Source organism: Lithobates pipiens, unplaced genomic scaffold (genome assembly GCF_037356315.1).
Source record: "Lithobates pipiens isolate NorthernLeopardFrog02 unplaced genomic scaffold, aLitPip1_a1.2 Scaffold_28, whole genome shotgun sequence".
Lineage (NCBI taxonomy): Eukaryota > Metazoa > Chordata > Amphibia > Anura > Ranidae > Lithobates > Lithobates pipiens.
In genome coordinates this window covers 90352119-90365041 of record NW_027507789.1, presented here as the reverse complement: position 1 = coordinate 90365041, position 12923 = coordinate 90352119, and the positions used below count along the sequence as shown (strand labels likewise).

Below are 12923 nucleotides of genomic sequence, written 5' to 3'. Positions count from 1 at the left end.
GCTTGTTTCCCAAAGTGACCATCTTGGTGTTTGTCAAGAGGGTTGAGAGTGCCTGAAGAGATTCCCTATGGCCACATCACTCTGAAAGCACCCAATCTCGTCTGATCTTGGAGGCTAAGAAGAGTCGGGCCTGGTTAGTACCTGGATGGGAGACCACCTGGGAATACCAGTTATTGTAGGCTTCTTTTTATGTTGTTGGCGTTGATTCGTTTTTTTTTTTGCTTGTTTCCCAAGGTGACCATCTTGGCATTTGTCAAGAGGGTTGAGAGTGCCCAAAGAGATCGCTTACAGCAGCATCACCCTGAAAGAGCCCTATCTCTTCTCTTCTCTGAGGCTAAGAAGGGTTGGGCCTAGTGGGTACCTGGATGGGAGATGGCGTTGGAATACCAGGTGCCGTATTCTTCTTTTTATGTTGTTGACATTGACCTGTTTTTTTTATGCTTGTATCTCAAGGTGACTATCTTGGCATTTGTCAAGAGGGTTGAGAATGCCCAAAGAGATTGCCTATGGGCACATAACCCTGAAAGCGCCCGATCTCCTCTGATCTCAGAAGCTAAACAGGGTTGGGCCTTGCTAGTACCTGGATTGGAGACCACCTGGGAATACTAGGTGCTGTAGGCTTCCTTATATGTTGTTGGCCTTGACCTGTTTTTTTTTTTCACTTGTTTCCCAATGTGACCATCTTGGCGTTTGTCAAGAGGGTTGAAAGTGCCTGAAGAGATTGCCTACGGGCACATCACCCTGAAATCACCCGATCTCGTTTCATGTTGGAGGCTAAGAAGAGTCGGGCCTTGTTAGTACCTGGATGGGAGACCGCCTGGGAATACCAGGTGTCGTAGACTTCTTTTTATGTTGTTGGCGTTAACCTGTTTTTTTTTCGCTTGTTTCCCAAAGTGACCATCTTGGTGTTTTTCAAGAGGATTGAGAGTGCCTGAAGAGATTGCCTATGGCCACATCACTCTGAAAGCACCCAATCTCGTCTGATCTTGGAGGCTAAGAAGAGTTGGGCCTGGTTAGTACCTGGATGGGAGACCACCAGGGAAAACCAGTTATTGTAGGCTTCTTTTTATGTTGTTGGCGTTGATTCGTTTTTTTTTTTTGCTTGTTTCCGAAGGTGACCATCTTGGCATTTGTCAAGAGGGTTGAGAGTGCCCAAAGAGATCGCTTACAGCAGCATCACCCTGAAAGAGCCCTATCTCTTCTCTTCTCTGAGGTTAAGAAGGGTTGGGCCTAGTGGGTACCTGGATGGGAAATGGCGTTGGAATACCAGGTGCCGTATTCTTCTTTTTATGTTGTTGACATTGACCTGTTTTTTTTTATGCTTGTATCTCAAGGTGACTATCTTGGCATTTGTCAAGAGGGTTGAGAATGCCCAAAGAGATTGCCTATGGGCACATAACCCTGAAAGCGCCCGATCTCCTCTGATCTCAGAAGCTAAACAGGGTTGGGCCTTGCTAGTACCTGGATTGGAGACCACCTGGGAATACTAGGTGCTGTAGGCTTCCTTATATGTTGTTGGCCTTGACCTGTTTTTTTTTTTCACTTGTTTCCCAAGGTGACCATCTTGGCGTTTGTCAAGAGGGTTGAAAGTGCCTGAAGAGATTGCCTACGGGCACATCACCCTGAAATCACCCGATCTCGTTTCATGTTGGAGGCTAAAAAGAGTCGGGCCTTGTTAGTACCTGGATGGGAGACCACCTGGGAATACCAGGTGTCGTAGACTTCTTTTTATGTTGTTGGCGTTAACCTGTTTTTTTTTCGCTTGTTTCCCAAAGTGACCATCTTGGTGTTTTTCAAGAGGATTGAGAGTGCCTGAAGAGATTGCCTATGGCCACATCACTCTGAAAGCACCCAATCTCGTCTGATCTTGGAGGCTAAGAAGAGTCGGGCCTGGTTAGTACCTGGATGGGAGACCACCAGGGAAAACCAGTTATTGTAGGCTTCTTTTTATGTTGTTGGCGTTGATTCGTTTTTTTTTTTTGCTTGTTTCCCAAGGTGACCATCTTGGCATTTGTCAAGAGGGTTGAGAGTGCCCAAAGAGATCGCTTACAGCAGCATCACCCTGAAAGAGCCCTATCTCTTCTCTTCTCTGAGGCTAAGAAGGGTTGGGCCTAGTGGGTACCTGGATGGGAGATGGCGTTGTAATACCAGGTGCCGTATTCTTCTTTTTATGTTGTTGACATTGACCTGTTTTTTTTTATGCTTGTATCTCAAGGTGACTATCTTGGCATTTGTCAAGAGGGTTGAGAATGCCCAAAGAGATTGCCTATGGGCACATAACCCTGAAAGTGCCCGATCTCCTCTGATCTCAGAAGCTAAACAGGGTTGGGCCTTGCTAGTACCTGGATTGGAGACCACCTGGGAATACTAGGTGCTGTAGGCTTCCTTATATGTTGTTGGCCTTGACCTGTTTTTTTTTTTCACTTGTTTCCCAAGGTGACCATCTTGGCGTTTGTCAAGAGGGTTGAAAGTGCCTGAAGAGATTGCCTACGGGCACATCACCCTGAAATCACCCGATCTCGTTTCATGTTGGAGGCTAAGAAGAGTCGGGCCTTGTTAGTACCTGGATGGGAGACCGCCTGGGAATACCAGGTGTCGTAGACTTCTTTTTATGTTGTTGGCGTTAACCTGTTTTTTTTTCGCTTGTTTCCCAAAGTGACCATCTTGGTGTTTTTCAAGAGGATTGAGAGTGCCTGAAGAGATTGCCTATGGCCACATCACTCTGAAAGCACCCAATCTCGTCTGATCTTGGAGGCTAAGAAGAGTCGGGCCTGGTTAGTACCTGGATGGGAGACCACCAGGGAAAACCAGTTATTGTAGGCTTCTTTTTATGTTGTTGACATTGACCTGTTTTTTTTTATGCTTGTATCTCAAGGTGACTATCTTGGCATTTGTCAAGAGGGTTGAGAATGCCCAAAGAGATTGCCTATGGGCACATAACCCTGAAAGCGCCCGATCTCCTCTGATCTCAGAAGCTAAACAGGGTTGGGCCTTGCTAGTACCTGGATTGGAGACCACCTGGGAATACTAGGTGCTGTAGGCTTCCTTATATGTTGTTGGCCTTGACCTGTTTTTTTTTTTCACTTGTTTCCCAAGATGACCATCTTGGCGTTTGTGAAGAGGGTTGAGAGTGCCCGAAGAGACCACCTACAGCCCCATCTGATCTCGGATGCTAAACAGTGTCGGGCCTGGTTAGTACCTGGATGGGAGACCGCCTGGGAATACCAGGTGCCATAGGCTTCTTTTTTTTTTATTTTTTTTTATTTAGTAGTATGCGACATACAATGCAAAGGCAACTTCACAGAATGTGTTATACAAATAGTTACAAACAAACGATCATATTGCATGGATATCAGAGCCAATGGTAAGAAGTCCGAGGAGAATAGCACGTGTACAGCTTTGCGGTCATATCAAGATGAGATTAAAGCTCCATCTTGTTGGGATCCTCTACCACTTAAAATATTATTGATACTAGCCCTGCTACCCTCGAAGAGTTTAGATATCCATAGATAGGGGAAGAGTATTGTGTAGTAGTCAAATGGGGTCGGAACATACCATTTTCTTTTCCCTTTTTTGAGTTAAGAAGGGAAATGGTAGAACTGAAAGGAGGGAGAAGGGGATAGAGAAGATTGGGGAAGGAAATGGCAGAAAAGGAAAAGAAGGGGTAAGGGGGTGTCGTGGGTAGAGTGGATAGGATGGGGTCCTCTCCCAGGGAGCAAGAGACGCCCTCGGCTCACCAGCTCATCAGCTGTCCAACGTTTGGAACAGCGATCTCCAACGATCACCATGAGCTTACTATGTCTCGCGGAGGTATTCTTCCGAAAAGTGAAACTGGGTCCAGTAGAACCATCTGTTCCCATGCTCCTCCGTTTTATCCCTCATTGTGGCAGTCAGGTCTTCCATTCGTTCAATATCATTTACCCTTACGAACCACTGGGTCACCATTGGAGCAGATTGCTCTTTCCACTGACTTGGGATGCAGGCCCTAGCTGCATTGAGGAGATGTTTAAGTAAGGACTTATGATAACGCTTTCTCGACATAGGAGTTAGATTGAGAAGAACTGCTGCGGGATCATTGGCTAAGGAAATGTCTGTGAACTTGTGGATGAGTCTCAGGATAGGCTTTTCCATTTAGCTAGGAAGGGTGGATCCGTGGAGGATTGTGCGTCTGTCAGGATTTGGTAGGACCTAGAGAGGGAACCACAAATTGGGCCATCATCCAGGCAAAGTTCCTCGAAGGGGTGGAATTGTCTAGAGAAGAACGAATGGTTAGGTAGTGATCCGAGGAAATGGATTAGCTGTCTAGCTCTCCAGCTATCCGATGCAACAGGTACTTGCTCTAGCAGTATGGTCCCCATGGGAATCAAGCCCGTGGGTCCAAGAAATAGGGCTGCTCTCAGAAGCCCTTTCGGGGCTTGCCTGGTAAAGGCCTGGTCAGACAGGCCCGGAGGGAATCTAGGATGTCCAATAATTGGGGTCATAGAAGAAGGGAAGTTAGTCAGGTGGGAAAGGTGAAAAAAACTATCCATCTCGGCGAGCGAGGGGCCAATTCACGGGTGAGTAGTCACACAGGGCTCCAATGGCCTCCCCGCCCAAGGCAGACCAGCCAGTGGAACCCGCGCCATCTCCTGCTCTAGCTTGACCCACAGCTTCAGTTCCCCATGCCGGTGTCTTATCCCATATGGTCCCCCATCGGATAGTGTCCGCTGTGTACTGCGCATGCGCAGTACACAGCAACACAGATTCCGAAAATTGCCGAGCATGAACGGCGCCTGCGCACTGAGTCCAGGTTCTATCCCCACTATCCAAGTGGACATAGAGTAAGAATATAAAAGAGCCGAGCGCAGCGAGGCCGAGCACGAAGCGTGGCGAGCGAAGCTCACCTGCGAGGGGCCCTCTAATATTCACAACCCTATGTCCGCTTGGATGGTGGGGCTACCACCTCCACTCACCGCGCAGGCGCCGTTCAGCTTCGGAGATTTTCCGAAGCTTCGGCTGCTCCGTACTGCGCATGCACAGTACGGCGCAGACACTATATCATGGCCGGACAGTATATGGCAGAACACCGGCACCAGTTAACCACCGGTGTCATGTGCATCGCTGTGTAATATAGAGCAGGGTCCGGGAAGCCAATACCTCCCCGCAATTTCGGTCGCAATAGCATTGCCCTACCAATACGCATATGTTTTCCGCGCCAGAGGAACTTGATAAAGATTGAGCGAACCGCATGAAAGAAAGTCTGGGGTATTTTGATAGGTAAGGCTTGTAGTAGATACAGAAGTCGTGGCATCGCGTTCATCTTCAACACATTACAGCGTCCGAACCATGACAGAGCTAGTGGGTCCCATCTTTTAAGGTCCACTGTAAGCCCATAGGCTTCTTTTTATGTTGTTGGCTTTGACCTGTTTTTTTTGCTTGTTTCTCAAGGCGACCATCTTGGCGTTTGTCAAGAGGGTTGGGCGTGTCTTGAAGAGAAAGCTTACGGCCACATCAACCTGAAAGCACCCGATTTCGTCTGATTTCAGAGGCTAAGCAGCGTCAGGCCTGGTTAGTACCTGGATGGGAGACTGCCTGGGAAGACCAGGTGCCATAGAAGGATCTGGTCTGGTTAGTGTCTTGATTGGGAGATCGCCTGGGAATACTGGATGCCGTAGGCTTCTTTTTATGTTGTTGGCTTTGACCTGTTTTTTTTAGCTTGTTTCCCAAGGTGACCATCTTGGCCTTTGTCAAGAGGATTCAGAGTGCCCAAAGAGAATGCCTATGGCCAAATCACCCTGAAGGAGCCCAATCTCATCTGATCTCGGAGGCTAAGCAGCGATGGGCCTGGTTAGTACCTGGATGGGAGACAGCTTGGGAATACCAGGTGCCGTAGGCTTCTCATTATGTTGTCAGCGTTGACCTGTTTTTTTTCCCTTGTTTCCCAAGGTGACCATCTTGGCATGTGTCAAGAGGGTTGAGAGTGCACAAAGAAATTGCCTACGAGCACAACACCCTGAAAGCGCCCAATCTCGTTTGGTCTTAGAGGCTAAGCAGGGTTGGGCCTGGTTTGTACCTGGATGGGAGACCGCCTGGGTTTTCCAGATACCGCAGGCTTATTTTTATGTTGTTGGTGTTGACCTGTTTTTTTCGCTTGTTTCCCAAAGTGATCATCTTGGCATTTGTCAAGAGGGTTGAGAGTGCCTAAAGAGATCACTTACAGCCGCATCACCCTGAAAGCACCCTATCTCTTCTGATCTCAGAGGCTAAGAAGGGTTGGGCCTAGTTAGTACTTGAATGGGAGACGGCCTTGGAATACCAGGTGCCGTATTCTTCTTTTTATGTTGTTGGCGTTGACCTGTTTTTTTTCGCTTGTTTCCCAGGGTGACTATCTTGGCATTTTTCAAGAGGGATGAGAGTGCCCAAAGAGATTGCCTATGGGCACATCACCCTGAAAGCGCCCAATCTCCGCTGATCTCAGAGGCTAGAAAGGGTCGCGCCTTGTTAATACCTGGATGGGAGACCGCCTGGAAATACTAGGTGCGGTAGGCTTCTTTTTATGTTGTTGGCGTTGATTCGGTTTTTTTTTCCCTTGTTTCCCAAGGTGACCATCTTGGCATTTGTCAAGAGGGTTGAGAGTGCCCAAAGAGATCGCTTACAGCAGCATCACCCTGAAAGAGCCCTATCTCTTCGCTTCTCTGAGGCTAAGAAGGGTTGGGCCTAGTGGGTACCTGGATGGGAGATGGCGTTGAAATACCTGGTGCCGTATTCCTCTTTTTATGTTGTTGACATTGACCTGTTTTTTTTCGCTTTTATCTCAAGGTGATTATCTTGGCATTTGTCAAGAGGGTTGAGAATGCCCAAAGAGATTGCCTATGGGCACATAACCCTGAAAGCGCCCGATCTCCTCTGATCTCAGAAGCTAAACAGGGTTGGGCCTTGCTAGTACCTGGATTGCCAACCCAAATAGCCGAAGTCTTTGAAAAATGTTACCCTGATCTCTACAACCTGCCCGATTCAGGGTCTGGACAGGACAATATAGACAGATATGTAACCGGTTCTGGTCTACCAACCCTCTCATCGGAATCACGGGAGTACTTGGAGGACCCGATCACACTGGAAGAAGTCCAGACGGCCGTGGGACCTCCGAAGGTGGGTAAGGCTCCGGGCCCTGACGGATATACTGCACAATACTTTAAGACCTTCCTCCCTATTCTCGGCCCGCGCTTGGTGAATTTATTTAATACTCTGAGCTCAAATGGGGATTTTCCTGAGGATACCCTTAGAGCCCACATCTCGTTGATACCTAAGGAGGGCAAAGACCCGGGCCTATGTGGGAGCTACAGACCCATTTCCCTCCTAAATTCGGTCCTAAAACTATTCTCTAAAATCCTCGCAAAGTGATTGGCACATCACTTGCAGGCCCTTATACATATTGACCAGTTAGGTTTTATTCCCACCAGGGAAGATAGGGACAACACCATTAAGGTGCTTACCCTGATCCATAAAGCAAAGTCATCTGGGACCCCTTGTCTTTTCATGAGTACTGATGCTGAGAAGGCTTTTGATCGGGTCAAATGGACATTGATGTTCTCGGTCCTTCGCCATATAGGTCTGAGTGAACGGATGCTGGCATGGATAAGTAAGATATACTCACGCCCTTCAGCTCAAGTCAAAGCAAATGGGGTTCTCTCATCTCCCCTTGACATCGGGAATGGGACCAGACAAGGTTGCCCCCTGTCGCCCCTATTATTCGCACTGTCATTGGAAACCTTTCTCTCCACAATTCGACAAAACTCAGACATAACGGGACTCCAAATGGGTACTATTGAGTGCAAGATATCTGCCTACGCGGATGACATGCTGTTCTCGCTGACGAATCCCAGAGTTTCCTTGCCAAATCTCCTTCGGGAATTCCAGATATACGGGATACTTCTTGAAATCAAAGGCCATGGGGGTTACAGTCCCCCCGCAAACGTTAATAGACTTGCAGTCCAATTTTCGATTTAAATGGACCCATACAGCCCTTAAGTACTTAGGTACTTACATTCCACCGGACATCGCGCGTACGTTTATGTTGAACTTCCCCCCTCCCCTTGTCACTAAGATCCACAGTTTTCTTCACGGGTGGCATTCTGGCCTCCATTCCTGGTTCAGGAGATGCAATCTCATTAAAATGAACATACTCCCTAAATTAACTTATCTTTTCCAAGCTCTCCCGATCCAGATTCCAGTCCCGTTTTTTAAGCAAGCTCAATCCTTGCTCACTCAATTTAACTGGGCCCACAAAAATCCCAGACTTAAGCGGTCACAGCTGACATTGTCTAAACAACAGGGAGGGTTGGTTCTCCCTGACTTGCGACGCTACTACCTGGCCTCCCATCTGGGGCATGTATTGGACTGGAATCGAAACAAACTTTCTAAGCTCACTCCCGAATTCCGCTAAGAAGCGCCATGTGGTGCTATAAGTATTTATTTACCCACAGAATTTATGTCACATCCCACTATAGGGGCTTAGTTGAAAGTCAGTCACCTGATCGCTACCCAAAACACACTCACGTCTTTGACTTCCCCCCTATTCCCTATACGTGGCCATCCAACCTTTGAACTGGGGACCCACTTAGAAATTCCAACCTAGACAATGCGTCTAAATTCGTCATTGATGGAAAATGGCCTTCTTTCTCAACCCTAACAGATCCGACAGGGCTTTTCCAACTGCCTTTTTGGAGAGCAGCGCAACGACATAATTTTCTCCATTCCATCCCCAATCCTCAAACGTTCACCCGCCCTCAGACAGAGTTTGAGACTCTATGCAGGAGCGAAGGCCCTTTGGCCCACATTCTCTCTCAAACAGATTACCCACACTTAACCTGTCTGTCCAACTGGGAAAAGGACCTTAATTGCTCATTTTCCCCAGCACAGAGACAACGCATTATCACTTTGGCTCTCAAAATGTTGCTGTGCACGAAGATACAGGAGACGAATTTTAAACTTCTCACCAGGTGGTATTTGACACCATCAAAGCTGCAGAAATGTTTCCCCTCTTCCTCGAACATATGCTGGAGGTGTGGAGACGAAGAGGGCACGTTTCTGCACATTTTTTGGTCCTGCCCCAGCTTGGTGGACTTCTGGACTGAGATCCGATGCATAACACAAAAATTCACAGACTTCTCCATCCAGGAAGAGGCTGCATTCTTTCTCTTGCACCATTCACAGATTCCCATTAAGAAGTACAAAAAAATCTATTTTACGGCATGTGATAAATGCCGCGAAATCCTGCATCCCTCTCTATTGGAAAAAATGTTCCCCCCCTTTCATTACTCACTGGCTTAGGAAAATAGAGGACATTAAAAAAAATGGAGGACTTGATCCTCACATCACAAGGTAAACAACAATTTTTTAAACAAACCTGAGACATCTGGAATACCTTTATATTCTCGCTGGAAGGATGTCGCCTGCTATCGCCTTAGTGCTCTGAGCTTTCCTTGACTGGCCCCTTGGACAGTGGCTGCCATCGTGTCTCGTCCCCTCTTCTCCTTTTCTGATCTTTCAACCCTTCTCTTTTCTGCCTTCCTCCCCTATCTCTCACCCCCTCCACCCCCTCTCTCTTTTGGAAAGAGTGGAAAATTGGGAATGACGGCCCCACACCCCCCTCTGGATGGATTATGCCGGAGGGACCTGGGGTTTGTGTGACCCTGGATCTTGGTACAGTACTTTATCCGTGCCTCGAATCATTGTGATTGATGGAAGGCAGACTCACAGTTGCAAATATCCCTTTATCAAGTATTGTTCAGCTGCTTTTTGCTCTGTATTTCTCTGTTGCATTATGTACTCGGGGGACCGTCTTCCCCTATTTGGAGATATCAAGATGAGATTAAAGCTCCATCTCGTTGGGATCCTCTACCACTTAAAATATTATTGATACTAGCCCTGCTACCCTCGAAGAGTTTAGATATCCATAGATAGGGGAAGCGTATTGTGTAGTAGTCAAATGGGGTCGGAACATACCATTTTCTTTTCCCTTTTTGAGTTAAGAAGGGAAATAGTAGAACTGAAAGGAGGGAGAAGGGGAAAGAGAAGATTGGGGAAGGAAATGGCAGAAAAGGAAAAGAAGGGGTAAGGGGGTGTCGTGGGTAGAGTGGATAGGATGGGGTCCCCTCCCAGGGAGCAAGAGATGCCCTCGGCTCACCAACTCATTAGCTGTCCAACGCTTGGAACAGCGATCTCCAACGATCACCATGAGCTTACTACGGCATCTGGAAATCCCAGGCAGTCTCCCATCCAGGTACTAAACTGGTCCCAACCCTGGTTAGCCTCTGAGACCAGATGAGATTGGGCTCTTTCAGGGTGGAGTGGCCGTAGGAGATTTCTTCAGGCACTCTCAACCTTGACTAACGCCAATATGGCCACCTTGGGAAACAAACAAAAAAATCAAGTCAACGCCAAGAACATGAGAAGAAGTCTACAGCACCTAGTATTCCCAGGTGGTCTCCCATCCAGGTATTAACAAGGCCCGACCCTGTTTAGTCTCTGAGATTAGACGAGATCTGGTGCTTTCAGGGTTATGTGGCCATAGGCGAGCTCTTCAGGCACTCTCAACCCTCTTGACAAACACCAAGATGGTCACCTTGGTAAACAAAAAAAAACAAAAAAACAAGTCAACGCCAACAACATAAAAAGAAGCCTTCAGCACCTAGTATTCCCAGGTGGTCTCCAATCCAGGTACTAGCAAGGCCCGACCCTGTTTAGCCTCTGAGATCAGAGGAGATTGGGCGCTTTCAGGCTTATGTGCCCATAGGCAATCTCTTTGGGCACTCTCAACCCTCTTGACAAATGGCAAGATAGTCACCTTGGGAAACAAGCAAAAAAAAAACAGGTCAATGTCAACAACATAAAAAGAAGACTACGGCACCTGGTATTCCAAAGCCATCTCCCATCCAGGGACTAATTAGGCCCAACCCTTCTTAGCCTCAGAGATGAGAAGAGATAGGGCTCTTTCAGGGTGATGCTGCTGTAAGCAAACTCTTTGGGCACTCTCAACCCTCTTGACAAATGCCAAGATGGTCACCTTGGGAAACAAGCGAAAAAAAACAAAAACGAATCAACGCCAACAACATAAAAAGAAGCCTACAATAACTGGTATTCCCAGGTGGTCTCCCATCCAGGTACTAACCAGGCCTGACTCTTCTTAGCCTCCAAGATCAGACGAGATTGGGTGCTTTCAGAGTGCTCGGACTCTTTCTCCATCACTAATGGGACGAGGCAGGGGTGCCCTCTGTCTCCCCTAATTTTTATTCTGACACTGGAACCACTTATGTGTCACGTTCGGAATGACCCGAATATTACTGGCATATCCAAACCCTCGGCACACCACAAAATTGCGGCGTACGCTGACGATCTAATTTTTTTCGTCTCCAATCCACACATTTCGCTTCCCAATATACTCGTGGCTCTCCGGCGATACGGCAGCCTATCAAACTATAAAATCAATTGCACCGTCGGCTGTATTGAATATATCGGTCCCGGATGGTGAGGCCAAGAGGCTACGCTCCGCTTTTCCATTCTACTGAGCTGAAAAATCTATACGTTACCTGGGCGTTGACATCGCAGCGGATTTGGCGCAATTGTACCCGCTTAATTTTGTCCCTCTCCTGAATAGACTGAAATCTGATTTGGGAAACTGGCATGCTTTAACACTGACCTGGTTCGGGCGCTGTAATGCATTCAAAATGACGGCCCTCCCGCGGATCTTATACTTGTTCCAGACATTACCGATCCGGCTACCCCCAATTTTTTTCAGACAACTGCAGGTGCTGCTCCGGGACTTTATTTGGGTGCGCAAACCGCCCAGAGCCCGTTTGCAATTGCTTGCCAGACCAAAGGACAAGGGGGGTCTGGGTCTCCCAGATCTGAGACAATACAACAGAGCGACTCTGCTAGCGAGAGTCGTTGATTGGCATTGTAATGGCCCACACAAGCAGTGGGTGGAGATGGAGATTGAGGATGGATCCATTCCCCTATTGACCTCCCCGTGGCTCCTGTCCTCCCTACCAAAAGACCTCAGAGATCACCCCGTAGTGTGAGCTACGTTGGCTGTTGTGCGGAGGTTGTTCCGCTGCACACACATTGCTCCCCTGCCGTCACCAATGACTCCGGTTATAGGTAATCCAGACTTCCCACCGGGATTTACCAACAAGAAACTGCGACAGTTGACAGTGGTGGGGAAACAGCGTCTGGGAGAGGTGTGGCCCTCGGGAGGGCTCCCGACCACGCAAACTGTCGCCGAGCTTTCTGACCCTCCGCTTGACTTGTTTAGTGCTTATCAACTTCGTCACTTTCTTCTGGCCATACAAAGGGCCCCCTACACTCCTAGAGACCTGACGCTCCAATGAATCCATCTGTCACATTAAGGAACCTGTGCGACACACCCTCTCCCTCCTGTACAACCTATTGAGTAGTCAGGAGGAGGAGTCGACCCCCACCATTTATCCACAAATGGGAGAGGGACTTAGGCATCACATTTACCCCACAACAGATAGGGAAGATCCTGAACTTAATACATAAAGCTTCCATCGCAAACCAATATCAAGAATCAGGATACAAGATAGTCTCACGCTGGTATAGAGTCCCATACCTTCTGAATAAAATGGATAGATCGATCCCGGATGTTTGTTGGAGGTGAAATTCAAATACGGGGACCATGGGACACCTTTTTTGGGCATGCCCGGCCTTGAGGAACTTTTGGGTTCCCAGCAGCGTGCCTTCTACACTTGACCGAACAGCCTGTTCGAAAATACAAAAAAACCATCACGATGCAACTCCTGAATGCCGCCCGGGCCTGCATTCCCGCACTGTGGAGGCAGCCTCAGCCCCCATCCAAGGTGCTGTGGTATTCCAAAGTCCATCATATTCTCCGGATGGAAGAATTGAACGCCACCCTTCACAAC

General features: G+C 48.0%; 10 pseudogenes; 9 read left to right on the top strand and 1 right to left on the bottom strand.

Annotated features, from left to right (window-relative positions):
- Positions 1–63: 63 nt before the first annotated feature.
- On the top strand, positions 64–182 carry LOC143937373 (5S ribosomal RNA; annotated as a pseudogene).
- A 320-nt stretch (positions 183–502) lies between these two features.
- Positions 503–621, top strand: LOC143936376 (5S ribosomal RNA; annotated as a pseudogene).
- Positions 622–942: 321 nt separating this feature from the next.
- LOC143936933 (5S ribosomal RNA) lies at positions 943–1061 on the top strand (annotated as a pseudogene).
- Positions 1062–1383: 322 nt separating this feature from the next.
- LOC143936375 (5S ribosomal RNA) lies at positions 1384–1502 on the top strand (annotated as a pseudogene).
- Positions 1503–1823: 321 nt separating this feature from the next.
- Positions 1824–1942, top strand: LOC143937282 (5S ribosomal RNA; annotated as a pseudogene).
- A 322-nt stretch (positions 1943–2264) lies between these two features.
- On the top strand, positions 2265–2383 carry LOC143936612 (5S ribosomal RNA; annotated as a pseudogene).
- A 321-nt stretch (positions 2384–2704) lies between these two features.
- Positions 2705–2823, top strand: LOC143937281 (5S ribosomal RNA; annotated as a pseudogene).
- A 101-nt stretch (positions 2824–2924) lies between these two features.
- Positions 2925–3043, top strand: LOC143936373 (5S ribosomal RNA; annotated as a pseudogene).
- A 2713-nt stretch (positions 3044–5756) lies between these two features.
- On the top strand, positions 5757–5875 carry LOC143937675 (5S ribosomal RNA; annotated as a pseudogene).
- A 4560-nt stretch (positions 5876–10435) lies between these two features.
- LOC143937066 (5S ribosomal RNA) lies at positions 10436–10554 on the bottom strand (annotated as a pseudogene).
- Positions 10555–12923: the final 2369 nt, after the last annotated feature.